This window comes from Hypomesus nipponensis, chromosome 6 (assembly GCF_054491055.1).
Source record: "Hypomesus nipponensis isolate SF chromosome 6, ASM5449105v1, whole genome shotgun sequence".
Lineage (NCBI taxonomy): Eukaryota > Metazoa > Chordata > Actinopteri > Osmeriformes > Osmeridae > Hypomesus > Hypomesus nipponensis.
Genome location: NC_140366.1, coordinates 17,987,501 through 18,006,124, shown reverse-complemented (window position 1 = coordinate 18,006,124; position 18,624 = coordinate 17,987,501). Strand labels below are relative to the sequence as shown.

Genomic DNA, 18,624 nt, shown 5'->3' with positions numbered 1-18,624 from the left:
TTCTTATTTTTTGTTTATTCTGTTGTTGGTCTATACTTATTAATGCTGTTATTGAGCTTGTTCATTGATCACAAGGGGTCAACACATCCTGTATTTGTCATGACCGTTTTGTCACCGCCTGTTAACGTACTTTCTTTTTTTCATCTGACACAGATTGGCCCATCCTTAGATTGAATGTTGCTAACAGCTGGCATATGAACCAGAATAACGTTTTAGGTTGCCTGTAGTGTGAAGAAAAAAATCTAAATGAAAAAGCTTTTCATTTAATATAACTGCCTTGCTATAGATTGAAGTGCAGTAAAATATAGACCAGTAAAAAAAGTTTCATAATCTCTAACTTACTTGGCAGCAAAGTGCCTGTCATTTTGTCAATTGCGTGGTTGCAAGTCTAGGTTAGTCTGCTATGTTTAAGGAAAGATGTACCAGGGTTTGGTATCACTTCTGTAGGTCTCTGAATGCAAGTGTTGGTGTTGCTGATGGTGGTGGGGGTTGTGTATAATTCATTAGCAGCTTGTGCCTGTCTTGACTTGCAGTCAACATTACACTTCCTGACCAATAAGCTGCCATGGCCAACTGTTTATAGGTGCAGACCCCTAAGTGAAACCATGTGTGCTTGTAGCTGGGCAAATATGTCATTGGGAGAGCCTACTCATTTGCCACTCTGTAGAGAGAGGGGGCTATGGTTTCACATGGTCTGATAAGTGCTAATCCACAGATGAATCACACGTTTGGACGAAGCGACAAGGCCAGGCGGCACCTTTGTTCTTCATTAAGGACCGTCAAGTTTAATGCAACGTTTTGCAGGCCTGCTTTGGAGCTGTTCAGAGGAAATTTCATTAGTGGCATTTGTGTGAGTGTAAATCTAGGCACCGTATTGAGTTTACAGTTGGTTGATTACTAGTAAACTTCAGAGCTGAGCATTGCTGTTCTCCCTGTAGTTGACAAATGGCCTCAAAACATGTTCTTGTCAGTGTATATCAATAGGATATGGTGTTTTTAGCTTGACAATTCAAATGATTCTGTGTATTAGACTTAACACAAATACCTAGCTACATTTTAGTTGCTGTTGTGACTTTTGAGTTTTGGGTTCCGCAGTTAATTACAGTTGTGGTTGATTACTGCCAGCCTGGACTGGAAACCTCGGACTTGAAAAACCTGTTTTGAGATTCATTTGCAAAACATCCCCCTGCCCGTGTGGTAAGAGGCAGGTTTTTGACGAGGAGTAGGATAATTATCAGAGTGTTGTATTGGTTTCAACTTGCGTGCTTGGTTTTGGGATCGCCAGGCAGTTTCAGTTGAAACGTTTTCACCAAGGAAATTGTGTTGGCACACCTTCCTCTCGTCACAGAACATCACTAACATTTCCACAACATTTATTCTGTCTTAGCTGCAGGCAGTGCCGAGGAAGATTTCAGGCCGGGGCTACGTTATGGAAGCCTAACAAAGTAGGCAGCCGTCTCGTTGAATTGATGGGTTGAGTCTGATTCCAGCTGCGATGTGGTTCTGTCTGTGTTGCCGTGAGTGGAAGGATCCATCACATTAGTCACTGCAGCACAGTCAGGAACCAAGGTCTACTCCCCTCCCCCACCCTGGTGTATCTGTCAGGAAGAGAGGCTGGGATTTGAACCACCCCTTCCCCCTGTTGAAGTTCTCCCCTCCCTCAGTTTCAAATGGGATCCTCCATTTCTCATGGTGTTCCCCCCAGGTCAGGGGTCAGATTGCCTGCACCGTCTTGGACACTGCAGAGGGTGTGTCTACTTCAGCACAGTTTGGTTGTATGAGACTGTGTCGTTCAGAAATCTTGGTGTCGGCTGTCCCAAGTATACCACTGTCATTTTCTATCAGTCAGAGGCTGCAATGACCATGCATATTGGCTGTGCATGTTTTTTTTCTCTCCATTTAAATGTTTTATTTAGTCCTTTGCTTGAACAAGATCAAATGAAAGCTCTGTCTTCTTGGTACGCTCTCTCAGAGCACTGTGGGTACCTCTTTATTGTGTGCTCTACCAGAGCACTGTGGGTCTTTATTGTGTTTCTGTGATCAGTTAGATGTGAGAAGGACTCTGGCGAAGGCAACTCTTTTTATTGTGCTTTATTGTCCTCTGCAAACAGATGGATCATTGAAAATAGGCTTGATCAAAGATGTTATGGGAAGACAACCCGTATTATCTGCTTGTCTTTAAATTGTACTGTAGCAAAGCTTTGCCTTTTTTTCTTTTTTTTTTTTTACTAACTGCTGAATAGTGAAGTGATTTTTTTTTTCCTGAAATAGCCCCAGTACCACCAGCAATATAATAATTAAAGAGCAGCTTTTCCTGCTAATGAAGTGTTTTTCAAGTTTCCCTTGCTGCAGGAACTCGGCTATGAAATAGGATAGTAGCACAACCATCAATTAAATGAATATAGGAGAGAGCCTCAGTTGGCTTTGCTTGGATGTAGCATTTAAACTAATTAAAAACAGAGGCGCTCGTATTTTAAACGGGGATGTTTTGGAGAGGCAGCTTTGCAGCTTTCCAGACGCTTTACTGCTGAGTTGCTATGCAGTGCACTTTACTGCTGAGTTGCTATGCAGTGCACTTTACTGCTGAGTTGCTATGCAGTGCACTTTACTGCTGAGTTGCTATGCAGTGCACTTTACTGCTGAGTTGCCAAGCAGTGCACTTTACTGCTGAGTTGCCAAGCAGTGCACTTAACTGCTGAGTTGCCATGCAGTGCACTTTACTGCTGAGTTACCATGCAGTGCACTTTACTGCTGAGCTGCTATGCAGTGCACTTTACTGCTGTGTTGCCAAGCAGTGAACTTTACTGCTGAGTTGCCATGCAGTGCACTTTACTGCTCAGTTGCCATGCAGTGCACTTTACTGCTGAGTTGCCATGCAGTGCACTTTGCTGCTGAGTTGCCATGCAGTGCACTTTGCTGCTGAGTTGCCATGCAGTGCACTTTACTGCTGAGTTGCCATGCAGTGCACTTTGCTGCTGAGTTGCCATGCAGTGCACTTTACTGCTGAGTTGCCAAGCAGTGCACTTTACTGCTGAGTTGCCAAGCAGTGCACTTTACTGCTGAGTTGCCATGCAGTGCACTTTACTGCTGAGTTGCCAAGCAGTGCACTTTACTGCTGAGTTGCCATGCAGTGCACTTTACTGCTGAGTTGCCATGCAGTGCACTTTACTGCTGAGTTGCCATGCAGTGCACTTTACTGCTGAGTTGCCATGCAGTGCACTCTACTGCTGAGTTGCCATGCAGTGCACTTTACTGCTGAGTTGCCATGCAGTGCACTTTACTGCTGAGTTGCCATGCAGTGCACTTTACTGCTGAGTTGCCATGCAGTGTACTTTACTGCTGAGTTGCCATGCAGTGCACTTTACTGCTGAGTTGCCATGCAGTGCACTTTACTGCTGAGTTGCCATGCAGTGCACTTTGCTGCTGAGTTGCCATGCAGTGCACTTTACTGCTGAGTTGCCATGCAGTGCACTTTACTGCTGAGTTGCCATGCAGTGTACTTTACTGCTGAGTTGCCATGCAGTGCACTTTACTGCTGAGTTGCCATGCAGTGTACTTTACTGCTGAGTTGCCATGCAGTGTACTTTACTGCTGAGTTGCCATGCAGTGTACTTTACTGCTGAGTTGCCATGCAGTGTACTTTACTGCTGAGTTGCCATGCAGTGTACTTTACTGCTGAGTTGCCATGCAGTGTACTTTACTGCTGAGTTGCCATGCAGTGTACTTTACTGCTGAGTTGCCATGCAGTGCACTCTACTGCTGAGTTGCCATGCAGTGTACTTTACTGCTGAGTTGCCATGCAGTGCACTCTACTGCTGAGTTGCCATGCAGTGTACTTTACTGCTGAGTTGCCATGCAGTGCACTCTACTGCTGAGTTGCCATGCAGTGTACTTTACTGCTGAGTTGCCATGCAGTGCACTCTACTGCTGAGTTGCCATGCAGTGTACTTTACTGCTGAGTTGCCATGCAGTGCACTCTACTGCTGAGTTGCCATGCAGTGTACTTTACTGCTGAGTTGCCATGCAGTGTACTTTACTGCTGAGTTGCCATGCAGTGTACTTTACTGCTGAGTTGCCATGCAGTGCACTTTACTGCTGAGTTGCCATGCAGTGCACTTTACTGCTGAGTTGCCATGCAGTGCACTGAGGTGGTGGTTTTCTGTTCCTCCAGTGCGGGGATGGTCAGTGGATGCATCAGTTGAACGAGCCAAAGGGGAGCTGCCATGTTGTGCTTGTGGCTTGCCGCCTGTGTATTCTGATTGGTTCAGCACACAGAAAGACACAGCCACTGACACAATGGTCCTCTGATTGGTTCAGCACACAGGAAGACACAGCCAATGATACAATGGTCCTCTGATTGGTTCAGCACACAGAAAGACACAGCCACTGATACAATGGTCCTCTACAGCAGCAACAATACTGGATTATCATACAGAGGAGACTGCAGACACTGTGGCAGGATATGTGTTACACACACACACACACACACAGACTTCTTCCTGTCGGGGACTTTGTAATAACCACCTCAACACGACAGCCTGTCAGGCTCTGTCATTTACACCATGAAGCGACACACTTCATCTGTAGTTCAAGATGAAGATGCCTATCCACGACGCGTCGATGGCATGTCAGTCACAGATACAAGTAACCGTGGCTACGGAAGATGTGGTTTACGCCCAAGGAACGAGTGTCCAGTGTATGTGTGTGTGTGTGTGTGTGTGTGTGTGTGTAGACCGGTCTGGACGCTTTGCGCGTTGCTACGGTGACGCGTTGGACGCAGAACGAAGGCCGCTGGAGACAAACGAGACGCAGGCCTGCAGAGGAGTGGGGCCCTCGGTTTGTATGTATTTCGAGGTGAAGAGTCTGAAAGGGCCTTTAGAGGAAGTGTGCAGATAGTGGAATTCAGGAGAGATAATGTGGTGCTGGTCGAGTGGTCTATCTGATCTGACAGGGGAGGGAGAGGAGGGGATGGGGGAGAGGTGAGGGGAGGGAAGGGGGGTGTAGCCAACTCCAGGCAGTAGCCAGAACCCTCCCCTCCTGCCAGGAGAGCGGGTCTTTAGTGTGCAGGTCTTGACGGCTGCAGGTCTGGCTGCATGTCTCTCTAGGTCAGCTCCTGCCTCTGCTAGCTCCTGAGACAGAATATCAGCTCTGATGAATTCATGTTTGTCTCCGTTAAACGGATGCAGGTGGTCGTGGTCCCTTCAGGAAGACGTAGACACACTAATAGAACATGACAAAACGCTTTTTTCCCCTCGTGCACTTATTTGACTGCTATATAAAAACCTTGAACAATAATGTTTGGTTTTGTTCTTGACCGAATTAAACGCATAATACATACACAGATAAATCTTTTTTTCTTTTTAAAGATGTCGTACTTTGCTTTTTCTTTCCAGGGACTCCTATGAATGTGTATTTGAGATTTCCCTGTGCCGAGTCAGCGTAAAGCACAAACCTGAATGTTTGTTTTTCGAGGTTTACACATGATCTTATCTGCTTATTCTGCGGGCAGGTTCTCTCTCTCTCTTCACCTTCTCTCCCTGCACACTCCCCCTGGCCTCCCCTGCAGACAGACTGTTCTCCCCTGCAGACAGACTGTTCTCCTCCCCTGCAGACAGACTGTTCTCCTCCCCTGCAGACAGACTGTTCTCCCCTGCAGACAGACTGTTCTCCTCCCCTGCAGACAGACTGTTCTCCTCCCCTGCAGACAGACTGTTCTCCTCCCCTGCAGACAGACTGTTCTCCTCCCCTGCAGACAGACTGTTCTCCTCCCCTGCAGACCAGCTGTGCTGTGCTGAGCTGAGCTGGTCTCTGCTGAGTGCTGTGCTGAGCTGGTCTTTACTGAACTGGTCTGTGCTTGGAGTCTCCAGCAGTCAGCCGATGTTCTTTCATCTTTCATCTCTCAGATTTTTGCTAGCTTAGGATGTGAAAGGACTTTGATCTGGCGTTGTGCGGTCCTATCAGCTGCACAGTGAGGGCCTCAGCCCCCCCCCCCCCCAGGTAGGGCCTCAGCCCCCCCCCCCCTTCTCAAAACATGTCAGGGTGTGGTGGACAGTGAAGTTCACACAGTCCAAAAGCTTGTGTTTGTTGTGGTTCAGTATATCTTTGCCAAGGGCAACTGACTGTGTGGCTTTATATATATATATATATATATATATATATATATATATATATATATATATATATATATATATATATATATTTATGTCTCTGACTCTCACTCTCTGACTCTCTGTGTCTCTCTCTGTCTCTCTGTGTGTCTCTGTCTCTGACATCGTTGCAGCAGTAGCGGTCTATGGAGTTGCGTGTGGTGATGTGTTGATGTTTTGCAACTCGTGTCTTAAAGCAGCCTCCTGATCCGTGGGGCAGAACACAGCTTCCAATGGGCTGAGAGCGATCCTTGTTTTCTCTTTCCTGAACCCAGATTGCACAACAGCGCCTAAATACACAAAAGTAACGTTTTTGGAACCGCCCATCCATGCTAACAGTGTGCGCTAACTATCAGAATGAGCGTTTTTCAGTGTGTTGAAAAAAATAAGTTTCCATAAGTGCCCTCAGATTAAGTTTGAGCAGGGTGCATGCTGGGTACCTGCTTGTAAAGGTGGAAGCGGGGCGAAGGCGCAGGGTGAGAGTGGACTGGCTTAGTTTTTCCCAGCTGTCCGCAGCCTCTTTTGTTTAGGTGTTTTTTGTCAGTTTCCTTGTTCCTCGTCACTAATCCATGGAAACTTCTCTTGATCTGGAAGTGGGGGGACAGAGCGTGGGGGAAGGGATTCCAGTACGCAGTGTAGCTGAGTACAACCCTGCCCTCCCTGTGCCTCACCCCCCTGCACCACCTTCCTCCCCCCCCCCCCCCCCAGCCCCACACACTGCCCCCTGGTCTCCCAGGCCCACCCACGGCCTGTCTCTCCCCCAGGTTAAAGAGAGGCTCTGCCATGTTATTCCTTGCAGGAATGCACTGCCATGGCTGCTGCTGCTGTGGGCGGTTTGGCTGCAGTCTCCGCTGCGGATCAGGCCTAGCACTCTCTCTGGCAGGCCTAGGTCTCTCTGGCAGGCCTAGCGCTCTCTGGCAGGCCTAGCGCTCTCTGGCAGGCCTAGAGCTCTCTGGCAGGCCTAGCGCTCTCTCTGGCAGGCCTAGGTCTCTCTGGCAGGCCTAGCGCTCTCTCTGGCAGGCCTAGGTCTCTCTGGCAGGCCTAGGTCTCTCTGGCGGGCCTAGGTCTCTCTGGCAGGCCTAGCGCTCTCTGGCAGGCCTAGGTCTCTCTGGCAGGCCTAGCGCTCTCTCTGGCAGGCCTAGCGCTCTCTCTGGCAGGCCTAGCGCTCTCTCTGGCAGGGCTAGCTCTCTCTGGCAGGCCTAGCGCTCTCTGGCAGGCCTAGCACTCTATGGCAGGCCTAGCGCTCTCTCTGGCAGGCCTAGGTCTCTCTGGCAGGCCTAGCGCTCTCTCTGGCAGGCCTAGCGCTCTCTCTGGCAGGGCTAGCTCTCTCTGGCAGGCCTAGCGCTCTCTCTGGCAGGCCTAGCGCTCTCTCTGGCAGGCCTAGCGCTCTCTCTGGCAGGCCTAGGTCTCTCTGGCAGGCCTAGCGCTCTCTCTGGCAGGCCTAGCTCTCTCTGGCAGGGCTAGCTCTCTCTGGAAGCCACCTGTCTGTGCCAGTCTGGGCACAGCCAAGCCCTGTCCCGTCCCGTCTGCTCTGGGCACCAGCAGGGCCGCCGGCTGCCCCTCCGCATGAACGCCAGCCTGACGCGTCTACAGCCAGGGTCCAGCTGGGAGATGCAGACCCTCCCATGCAAAACCCTCTTTCAGCGTCTGTAATCACTTAGGCTTCTTTATACATACTTCATTGATGCATGCATACAGGGTTATGTTACACCTGGGACGACCACTTATGACATGAGTTCGGAGTGCCGACAGACGGGATTTACTGTGGTGGGCGTCACACCGCGTTCTGATGAGTCGGTCGTCGTCGGGATTCAGACCATTATTGTCTTTGTTGGTCATGGAATGACTGTACCAGTGTATGTTACAAGTCGTCTTCTGTGATGAGGTGAAAAAGTTTTCCAGCGAGACAAGTATGGCTAGAATGTTTTGAGAGGGGTGGAATACAGAGGCTTTCCACCAATGGCATCTCACGACGGAAAGGTCACATGACTTGGCTGCCATTTGTCTTTTGGTTGGCCTCAAGGTGGGGGAATAATACTCCTAGCAGCTGCAGAAAGCATTTCCGGCCCGACGTTTTCTCCTTAGCCGAGCACATGGAGACCCTGTAATCCACTGGAGCGGTGCTGTGGTAACATACACTGGATGTATCCACAGAGGGCCTGCTCTCTGTGGGAATGGAGCCCTTTACACCCCTGGGTGGGGTAAGGTGATGGAATGAGCCAGAGCCACAGAGAGAGAGAGCCTTCTAATAACCTGCCGGCTATGCGCTTTAAAGAGTGTGATGACATGCTGTAAGTGTATTTGGTCAGGCAGTAAAGGGTGAAGATTTGTCCTGTACATACTTGGCATATCAGGCAGCAAGCTGTCACGCTGCTGGTTGGCCCAGGGGACGCTCTGCTGGTTGGCCCAGGGGACACTCTGCTGGTTGGCGCAGGGGACGCTCTGCTGGTTGGCCCAGGGGACGCTCTGCTGGTTGGCCCAGGGGACACGCTGCTGGTTGGCCCCAGGGGCCACTCTGCTGGTTGGCCCAGGGGACACTCTGCTGGTTGGCCCAGGGGACACTCTGCTGGTTGGCCCAGGGGACACGCTGCTGGTTGGCCCAGGGGACACGCTGCTGGTTGGCCCAGGGGACACGCTGCTGGTTGGCCCAGGGGACACTCTGCTGGTTGGCCCAGGGGACACTCTGCTGGTTGGCCCAGGGGACATGCTGCTGGTTGGCCCAGGGGACACTCTGCTGGTTGGCCCAGGGGACACTCTGCTGGTTGGCCCAGGGGACACTCTGCTGGTTGGCCCAGGGGACATGCTGCTGGTTGGCCCAGGGGACATGCTGCTGGTTGGCCAAGGGGACACTCTGCTGGTTGGCCCAGGGGACACTCTGCTGGTTGGCCCAGGGGACACTCTGCTGGTTGGCCCAGGGGACATGCTGCTGGTTGGCCAAGGGGACACTCTGCTGGTTGGCCCAGGGGACATGCTGCTGGTTGGCCAAGGGGACACTCTGCTGGTTGGCCCCGGGGACATGCTGCTGGTTGGCCAAGGGGACACTCTGCTGGTTGGCCCCGGGGACACTCTGCTGTTTCTAGCTCGCCCTGGTAGGCTCACATCTTTTCATATTGTTCCTGGTATTAAAGCTGTGCTCTGAAATACAACGGATTGCAGGAGCCGTTTGTAAACTCTGGGTGTGATGTTGTGGGGAAGCTGGCATGCTCTGCGTGCGTGCCTGCATTGTTGCGCCATCCAGGGAGGTGAGTGACTTCCTCCTGAAGGTGTGGTTGTGGTATGTGATTGACAGGGGAGGTATGTCTGGTATTTACAGCTTTTCGCGAGAAGTTTTGTGAAGCCAAGGACGGGGCATTGCTGGCTCCCTGCCTCCCCCCAGCCTCCCCCCAGCCTCCCCCCAGCCTCCTCCCAGCCTCCCCCCAGCCTCCTCCCTGCCTCCCCCCAGTCCCCCCCTGCCTCCCCCCAGTCCCCCCCCAGCCGAGCTGAATATGGCCAGCTATTGAAGTAAAAAAACAACAAAGCTGTGTCAACTCATCTACACCACAGATGAGCCCTGTTCCCGGGTCTGCGTTCCCTTTCTGCACTCTCCCAGCTCTGGTCATTGTTGCAACTGATTGGAACCTGCAGAATGTGGACCAGGACACATTTCTAGACAAGGTCAGACCTTGGCCTGACAAGGCCTTGGACAAAACGTTGCATGCGACACCGTTTAGTTCCGCCCTGATATTTCCAGGTTATCCTGTATCTTGTGCTTTGGACGTGTTTTGACAGTTGTTGGCTAGGCTACAAGATCCTCTCCAGCCAGCAGTGCCCTGGTTCTCCAGGCTACAGCTTCCTCTCCAGCCTGAAGAACCAGAGAGCAGCGCCCTGGTTCTCCAGGCTACAGTTTCCTCTCCAGCCTGGAGAACCAGAGAGCAGCGCCCTGGTTCTCCAGGCTACAGCTTCCTCTCCAGCCTGGAGAACCAGAGAGCAGCGCCCTGGTTCTCCAGGCTACAGCTTCCTCTCCAGCCTGCAGAACCAGAGAGCAGTGCCCTGGTTCTCCAGGCTACAGCTTCCTCTCCAGCCTGTAGAACCAGAGAGCAGTGCCCTGGTTCCTGACTCCACCTGCTCTGTGTAAAGCCTCCTCCTCGGACGGCTCTTTCGCACATCCCATCTCTGCTCCCTCTGGCTCAGTGTGGCTCTGCTGCCCATGCACAGGGCTGGTGTGGACGGGCCTGTGCAGCAAGACCTCATGATAAAACCACCCTCGGTATGAGTGGTCCAACTATAACAGGATCTGCTCAGACATGCTGCGGTGGAAATAATAAATAACAATATATGGAGCAGAAAGCGCTTTGCAAAAGGAGCTATTCAGCATTCAGACAGGCCAGGGTCCTGCTGGCTGGCTTGTGCCGTCACGTAAAACAGTCAGGCAGATAACTGGACACCTTTCAGGGTCATTCAGGGTTACATTGCACTTTGGGTGGGCAGTGTATGGTATTGTTCAGGAGAAATCCCTTCCTTACCATAGCTGAGGAAAGGGTGCGTGGCTTGAGAGGAACCATTACACATTTCGATAACGAACAAAACTATGGATTCAGTTCAGTGGCAAATACTAGTCTACCTTCAAACTGTCCTAATAAGGTGTGAACACTATGTGTAGTCACATGGTCTAAAAACGACAGCCCTCTTCAATGCCCATATATTTGATGGTTTAAACCATTGAAGCTAAACATGGGCAACACCATCTATCTTCTTTTCAAGTGTTGGTCTGGAAACTGAAGGTTATACTGAGCCTATGTTAAATGAGTCTATGTCGAGGCTTGTCAACTAGCAATTAATGTTTCCACAATGTAAGAAAAACAACGTGCGCACTGTCCTGTCATGGGTTTCCAACCCCCTTTATTCTCGCATCATTTTTACCCTTAAGATTGCTTACACACTTTTTTATTTAAACTTTCTTTGGCATAAAGCAAAACAGAAAGATTAGTGGTTTAGGATAACATATTTTGTGCTGCTGAAGTTTCTATTTTAAGCTCAGGCTGTGGTTGTGACATCCAATGCCTGGAGGAGGGGAGGTGGTGGAGGAGGAGGAGAGGAAGAGGAGAGAAGGGTGGAAGGGGAGGAGGGGAGAGGGAGGGGTAGAGGAGGGGAGAGGAGAGGAGGGGGAGAGGAGGGGAGGGGAGAGGGAGGGGGAGGGGAGAGGGAGGGGGAGAGGAGGGGAGGGGAGAGGAGAGGGAGAGGGAGAGGGAGGGGGAGGGGAGAGGGAGGGGGAGGGGAGAGGGAGGGGGAGAGGAGGGGAGGGGAGAGGAGAGGGAGAGGGAGGGGGAGAGGAGAGGGAGAGGGAGGGGGAGAGGAGAGGGAGGGGGAGGGGGAGAGGAGAGGAGAGAGGAGGGGGAGAGGAGAGAGGAGGGGGAGGGGGAGGGGCAGGGGGAGGGGAGGGGAGGGGAGAGTAGGAGAGAGGAGAGAGGAGAGAGGAGGGGGAGAGGAGAGGAGAGGAGAGGGAGGGGGAGAGGGAGAGGGAGAGGAGTATGGGACGTTAAGGCCACACTCCGGTAGAGGTGCTGGGTAGTTGCACAACCTTTCACCTTCCTCTCCGCTCCCTCGCTCTGGGACCAGCCCACACTGTGTTTTCAGGTTTGGTGAGCCGGCTGTAGGCCGTGAAGACTGTTCTGTGTCAGATTAGGAACGATACAGATGCATGTTTTGGTTAGGTTACCCTATCTCTGTCATGCCGTTATTGGTTCTTAGAGAACGACCTGGAAGCAAGAGTAACCCTTTCCATGTTGGTTAATTGAAGAGACTCTGTTTGGTAGGAGGGATGGTAGAATTAGCAGGATCCCAGATGTCTCTTTATAAAATGATTTTTGTGTACCCTCATTCTGCCCAAATGTGTCCAAGTCTCAGATTACTGTGAGTTATTTATTTGTGCCTCGTCCTCTGAAACTTTCATCAAAGTGTCTTTTTACGGTTCTACGAGTGCTAAACCGAACACAGATCTTGTCGAGGGCTGCTCTGTCTCTTTTAAAGCTTTCTTTCAAATGTTTCCTAGATAATTATTAATATAAAATGGATTTGGTGTGGGTAGTCAGTATCAGTTGGATGCTGTTGTTCTGATACAAACAACTTTCAGTTTGGAACCCGGTAAAGGAAGTGATTGAAGATGACATGGAGTACCTCACAAGGTAGTCTGGACCCAGACCTTGTCCCATGCTCCAAGAAGATGGCTTCATTTTAGGGCTTGGCTGGCAGAGAACTGAGATACAATCCCTGCCACCAAGTACACATGCCTTTCAGTAGGGGTGTGAATCTTTTGGTACCTAATGATTCGATTTGTATGTATTCTTGGGGTAACGATTCGATAAAATATCGATTTACGATTCATCCAAGAAAAAAAATCGGGAATCGATTTTTTTTTAAATTGTGAATTGCTAGAAGACTGAATCGCGATTCGAATGTGAATCGATTTTCTCCCCCATCCCTACCTTTCAGCTTTGTGGCTTTTGCTGATGCAAAGGCACCATGTGGAACAACGCGTATGAAAGGGGAATAGGGATGTTTGGCTTCTCAACATGCAGAGCAGTATCCAGCAGTCAGCAGCCTCACCTCTTAGGTTGTCACACTGGCCTGGGCACTGGAGCAGACACACGTTGATGCTGAGCTATTTACAACCTCCCTGGCAAAACTGCTTGGAAATTACGCCGGTGGTGTTAAATGTTAATTTCATTTTTCTGTCAGTAATGCCCTTAATGTGGACCAGATGCGCCCTGTTGACACTGCATTGTATTGCATTTGTATTTAATTTATTTTTTGGTACAAGTGTGCTTATTTACTTGGAGTGGTTGTTCTGCATATTTTCCTGAGTTTTCCAAAGTTGTAGAGATGCTCCGAGTGTTACTATTGTTAGATGACCTTGTGGTCAACTATTTCCTTATGCTGACTTGGAAAAAAACGATTTGTCATTCATGACCGTGATGTGCCTCAGAGAAAACGCCAAGGTGACAAAGTTGTTTGGAATGAGAGCGGATTATCATAGCTGTTTCAATACAAACAGTGCTGTCTTGGTTATATCTAGCCATGATCCGTGGCTAAGCTTCAATTGAAAAGACTACCGCTCCTTAAGGTAACAAAGTCATATATTGTCATACCTGTTGTGAACGTTATACCTAAGGTTCTTAAGTAAACATAACAGTCCTCATCAAAGATGTCTCTGTTTACCCAGGACCCAGACATTGTTTCTCAGCACAGCTCCAGCAGTAAGATGAAGGCCACTGCCCAGGGGAACCATTGTTACTGTGTAACCTCTGGGGGCCAGGCGGAACACTTGACCCCAGCATCTAGAATCACCCTGTGGGGTGAACGTAGGGCAGGAAAACCGGTCGTTGCCGACTCAACTTAGACTGTCTTACTTGTTTGTCCTGACATCACTACTGTTAGTGATAACGGAGAATGAGTGTTGCACTGACATTTAGGCAAATTTGATTGACTTTCTGTGTGATGATCTGGTCCAGACCCTAGAACATCCGCTGTAACATCTGCTTGCTTCTGGTCAAGGAAACTACTGATAAACTGCAGCTGTAATACAGGGTCAGTGGAATGCAACAGTATTTTCCTTTTCAAGTGTCTGCTAGGTGAACTCAGCGTTTAGCTGCCCACAGAAATGTTGTGTTTAAGAGGTGGGGGGAGGATGAGTGGAGGGGGGAGGGAGGGAGTGAACCAGTGAGTGGAGGGGGGAGGGAGGGAGTGAACCAGTGAGTGGAGGGGGGAGGGAGGGAGTGAACCAGTGAGTGGAGGGGGGAGGGAGGGAGTGAACCAGTGAGTGGAGGGGGGAGGGAGGGAGTGAACCAGTGAGTGGAGGGGGGAGGGAGGGAGTGAACCAGTGAGTGGAGGGGGGAGGGAGGGAGTGAACCAGTGAGTGGAGGGGGGAGGGAGGGAGTGAACCAGTGAGTGGGGGGAGGGAGGGAGTGAACCAGTGAGTGGAGGGGGGAGGGAGGGAGTGAACCAGTGAGTGGAGGGGGGAGGGAGGGAGTGAACCAGTGAGTGGAGGGGGGATGGAGGGAGTGAACCAGTGAGTGGAGGGGGGAGGGAGGGAGTGAACCAGTGAGTGGAGGGGGGAGGGAGGGAGTGAACCAGTGAGTGGAGGGGGGAGGGAGGGAGTGAACCAGTGAGTGGAGGGGGGAGGGAGGGAGTGAACCAGTGAGTGGAGGGGGGAGGGAGGGAGTGAACCAGTGAGTGGAGGGGGGAGGGAGGGAGTGAACCAGTGAGTGGAGGGGGGAGGGAGGGAGTGAACCAGTGAGTGGAGGGGGGAGGGAGGGAGTGAACCAGTGAGTGGAGGGGGGAGGGAGGGAGTGAACCAGTGAGTGGAGGGGGGAGGGAGGGAGTGAACCAGTGAGTGGAGGGGGGAGGGAGGGAGTGAACCAGTGAGTGGAGGGGGGAGGGAGGGAGTGAACCAGTGAGTGGAGGGGGGAGGGAGGGAGTGAACCAGTGAGTGGAGGGGGGAGGGAGGGAGTGAACCAGTGAGTGGAGGGGGGAGGGAGGGAGTGAACCAGTGAGTGGAGGGGGGAGGGAGGGAGTGAACCAGTGAGTGGAGGGCGGAGGGAGGGAGTGAACCAGTGAGTGGAGGGGGGAGGGAGGGAGTGAACCAGTGAGTGGAGGGGGGAGGGAGGGAGTGAACCAGTGAGTGGAGGGGGGAGGGAGGGAGTGAACCAGTGAGTGGAGGGGGGAGGGAGTGAACCAGTGAGTGGAGGGGGGAGGGAGTGAACCAGTGAGTGGAGGGGGGAGGGAGGGAGTGAACCAGTGAGTGGAGGGGGGAGGGAGTGAACCAGTGAGTGGAGGGCGGAGGGAGGGAGTGAACCAGTGAGTGGAGGGCGGAGGGAGGGAGTGAACCAGTGAGTGGAGGGGGGAGGGAGGGAGTGAACCAGTGAGTGGAGGGGGGAGGGAGGGAGTGAACCAGTGAGTGGAGGGGGGAGGGAGGGAGTGAACCAGTGAGTGGAGGGGGGAGGGAGGGAGTGAACCAGTGAGTGGAGGGGGGAGGGAGGGAGTGAACCAGTGAGTGGAGGGGGGAGGGAGGGAGTGAACCAGTGAGTGGAGGGGAGGGAGGGAGTGAACCAGTGAGTGGAGGGGGGAGGGAGGGAGTGAACCAGTGAGTGGAGGGCGGAGGGAGGGAGTGAACCAGTGAGTGGAGGGGGGAGGGAGGGAGTGAACCAGTGAGTGGAGGGGGGAGGGAGGGAGTGAACCAGTGAGTGGAGGGGGGAGGGAGGGAGTGAACCAGTGAGTGGAGGGGGGAGGGAGTGAACCAGTGAGTGGAGGGGGGAGGGAGTGAACCAGTGAGTGGAGGGGGGAGGGAGGGAGTGAACCAGTGAGTGGAGGGGGGAGGGAGTGAACCAGTGAGTGGAGGGCGGAGGGAGGGAGTGAACCAGTGAGTGGAGGGCGGAGGGAGGGAGTGAACCAGTGAGTGGAGGGGGGAGGGAGGGAGTGAACCAGTGAGTGGAGGGGGGAGGGAGGGAGTGAACCAGTGAGTGGAGGGGGGAGGGAGGGAGTGAACCAGTGAGTGGAGGGGGGAGGGAGGGAGTGAACCAGTGAGTGGAGGGGGGAGGGAGGGAGTGAACCAGTGAGTGGAGGGGGGAGGGAGGGAGTGAACCAGTGAGTGGAGGGGAGGGAGGGAGTGAACCAGTGAGTGGAGGGGGGAGGGAGGGAGTGAACCAGTGAGTGGAGGGGGGAGGGAGGGAGTGAACCAGTGAGTGGGGGGAGGGAGGGAGTGAACCAGTGAGTGGAGGGGGGAGGGAGGGAGTGAACCAGTGAGTGGAGGGGGGAGGGAGGGAGTGAACCAGTGAGTGGAGGGGGGAGGGAGGGAGTGAACCAGTGAGTGGAGGGGGGAGGGAGGGAGTGAACCAGTGAGTGGAGGGGGGAGGGAGGGAGTGAACCAGTGAGTGGAGGGGGGAGGGAGGGAGTGAACCAGTGAGTGGAGGGGGGAGGGAGGGAGTGAACCAGTGAGTGGGGGGAGGGAGGGAGTGAACCAGTGAGTGGAGGGGGGAGGGAGGGAGTGAACCAGTGAGTGGAGGGGGGAGGGAGGGAGTGAACCAGTGAGTGGAGGGGGGAGGGAGGGAGTGAACCAGTGAGTGAGCCTGTGTGTAGAGGAGAGGAAGAAGCACACACACACGTGCACACATGCACACTGGAAAGCAAGCTGCTGCAAGCGCCTGGAAGAAACTTCACCTACTTACAGCGAAATCCCCCCTTCTCTTACAGCTAACTCCTTATATGGTCAGGAAAGACACAACCAGCCATAATGCTTTTCCCCCATTATTTACTGTGTTTACGGAAGAAAACAAGATGGGGGGCGGGGGGGGGATTGCCAATTCTTTGGCCGCTCTTGAGGACAGTGGTGGAGTGGAGCCGTGTTTGGGAGACCTCCTGGTGTCTCGCAGTGCCCTGGTAGAGCTGGTGCCCTTGCCTGCTTCCAATCAACTCCAAGCTGCAGGCTGTGGTGCTGAAGAATTTTTGATTTCCTGTCCCCCCGTCCCCCCCCCCTTACACACGTACACACTTAACTGCAAGTACACAAAGACACACACACACAGCAGGACGATACAACAGAATGCAGGCTCCTGCCCCGGTCTTCAAACGTGGCCAGCTGAGAGTTGTGCTGGCCTTGGAGCTGGGGTGCCGGTCCTGCCTGGTGGCTCAGCCCAGCAGAGAGGCCTTTCCCCTGCCTGGTGGTTCAGCCCAGCAGAGAGGCCTTTCTCCTGCCTGGTGGTTCAGCCCAGCAGAGAGGCCTTTCTCCTGCCTGGTGGTTCAGCCCAGCAGAGAGGCCTTTCTCCTGCCTGGTGGTTCAGCCCAGCAGAGAGGCCTTTCTCCTGCCTGGTGGTTCAGCCCAGCAGAGAGGCCTTTCTCCTGCCTGGTGGTTCAGCCCAGCAGAGAGGCCTTTCTCCTGCCCGGTGGCTCAGCCCAGCAGAGAGGCCTTTCTCCTGCCCGGTGGCTCAGCCCAGCAGAGAGGCCTTTCTCCTGCCTGGTGGTTCAGCCCAGCAGAGAGGCCTTTCTCCTGCCTGGTGGTTCAGCCCAGCAGAGAGGCCTTTCTCCTGCCCGGTGGCTCAGCCCAGCAGAGAGGCCTTTCTCCTGCCTGGTGGCTCAGCCCAGCAGAGAGAGGCCCTTTCAGGGCATGTGGGACTCAGCTCTGGGTCCTGCACAGAGTGTGGTCTGTTTCTGTTCCGGAGACTTTGCCTGGAACAAAAGCACTTCAGCAGCAAGTCACTTACAGGAAACGGTATGGCTGCAGCAGCTGTTGGCCCCTTCTGCTGTTGTTGTTTGTGTTTCCTCAGATCTTGAATGTGAGTTTAACTAAAGGAGGGACGAGGTGTGTCTATTTGGCCAAACCAGGGAGTTTCTGGATGAACACTTTGTGGTTCCGTTTGTTTGGTTAGTTTGACTCAAGAACTGTAGTCTGTGACCTTATTAAAATGTTAATGTTCTTTCTGTTTAACCTTTCAAGGTAACTTAAGATGACTTGACATTAATATAGTGATAAACCTCTTAGATTTTAAGATCTCAAGCAGTTATAAGCTGCCTCTGTTTAGGCAAGGCAGGTATATTATGTATCCATGTAGACCCTTAGCTTTCAGAATGTTAGTGGAAAGCAAGGTAAGGCTTGTTCCTCCCAGAGAACTTGAATTAAAACGATATGTTAAAAAAAAAGGGATCAGGTTCCTTCCTCCTAGATGAAGTGGATGTGTGGAGGAAAAACTGTGAGGGGGAGGAAGAGGAGAGAGAGAGAGGGAGGAAGGCAGAGGAGAGAGGAGGAGAGAGGAGGAGAGAGGGGGAGAGAGAGTTAGGAAGGCAGAGGAGAGAGGAGGAGACAGGGGGAGAGAGAGTTAGGAAGGCAGTGGAGAGAGGGGGAGAGAGGAGAGAGAGGGAGGAAGGCAGAGGAGAGAGGAGAGAGGGGGAGGGAGAGAGGGAGGAAGGGGAAGGGAGAGAGGGAGGAAGGCAGAGGAGAGAGGGGGAGAGATGGGGAGAGAAGGAGAGGGAGAGAGGGAGGCAGAGGAGAGGAGAGGGAGGGAGAGGGGGAGAGAGGGGGAGAGAGACAGAGGAAGAGAGATAGGTTGGGGGAGGCAGAGGAGAGAGCGAGAGAGAGTGCTCCTTTTCAGGCCTGGCTTCAGCTTGTTTCCATCATGGTTGTAATCTGAGGTACGCCACTCCAAGCCCAGCAGGAAGGTGGTCTGAGCCCAAGTCGAACCAAATGAGATTCACTTAAAAAAATCTTTTAAAGAATCCTTCGAAAAAAAAATAATCTCTAATTGACTCGAGTTGTTGTTTTAACTGGTATCCTTATGCTGGTGGTTGAAATCATCACCGAGGTGAGGTCCCTGTGAAAGACTGGGAGCTTGGAGCTTCTCACGTGAAGACATGATATCCTCCCTGTTATGTTTTATGCGTTATTATGAATATCTTGTGGAAAACGTTCAAACGGAGCGTCTTTGCACAGTAGTATAAAGACACACACACACAC

The 18,624-nt window shown here is 52.4% G+C and overlaps 1 protein-coding gene across 1 annotated transcript in view; it reads left to right on the top strand.

Moving 5' to 3' along the window:
- tab2 (TGF-beta activated kinase 1 (MAP3K7) binding protein 2) overlaps window positions 1–18,624 on the top strand; it is a 33,543-nt gene that overhangs the window by 1,257 nt on the left and 13,662 nt on the right.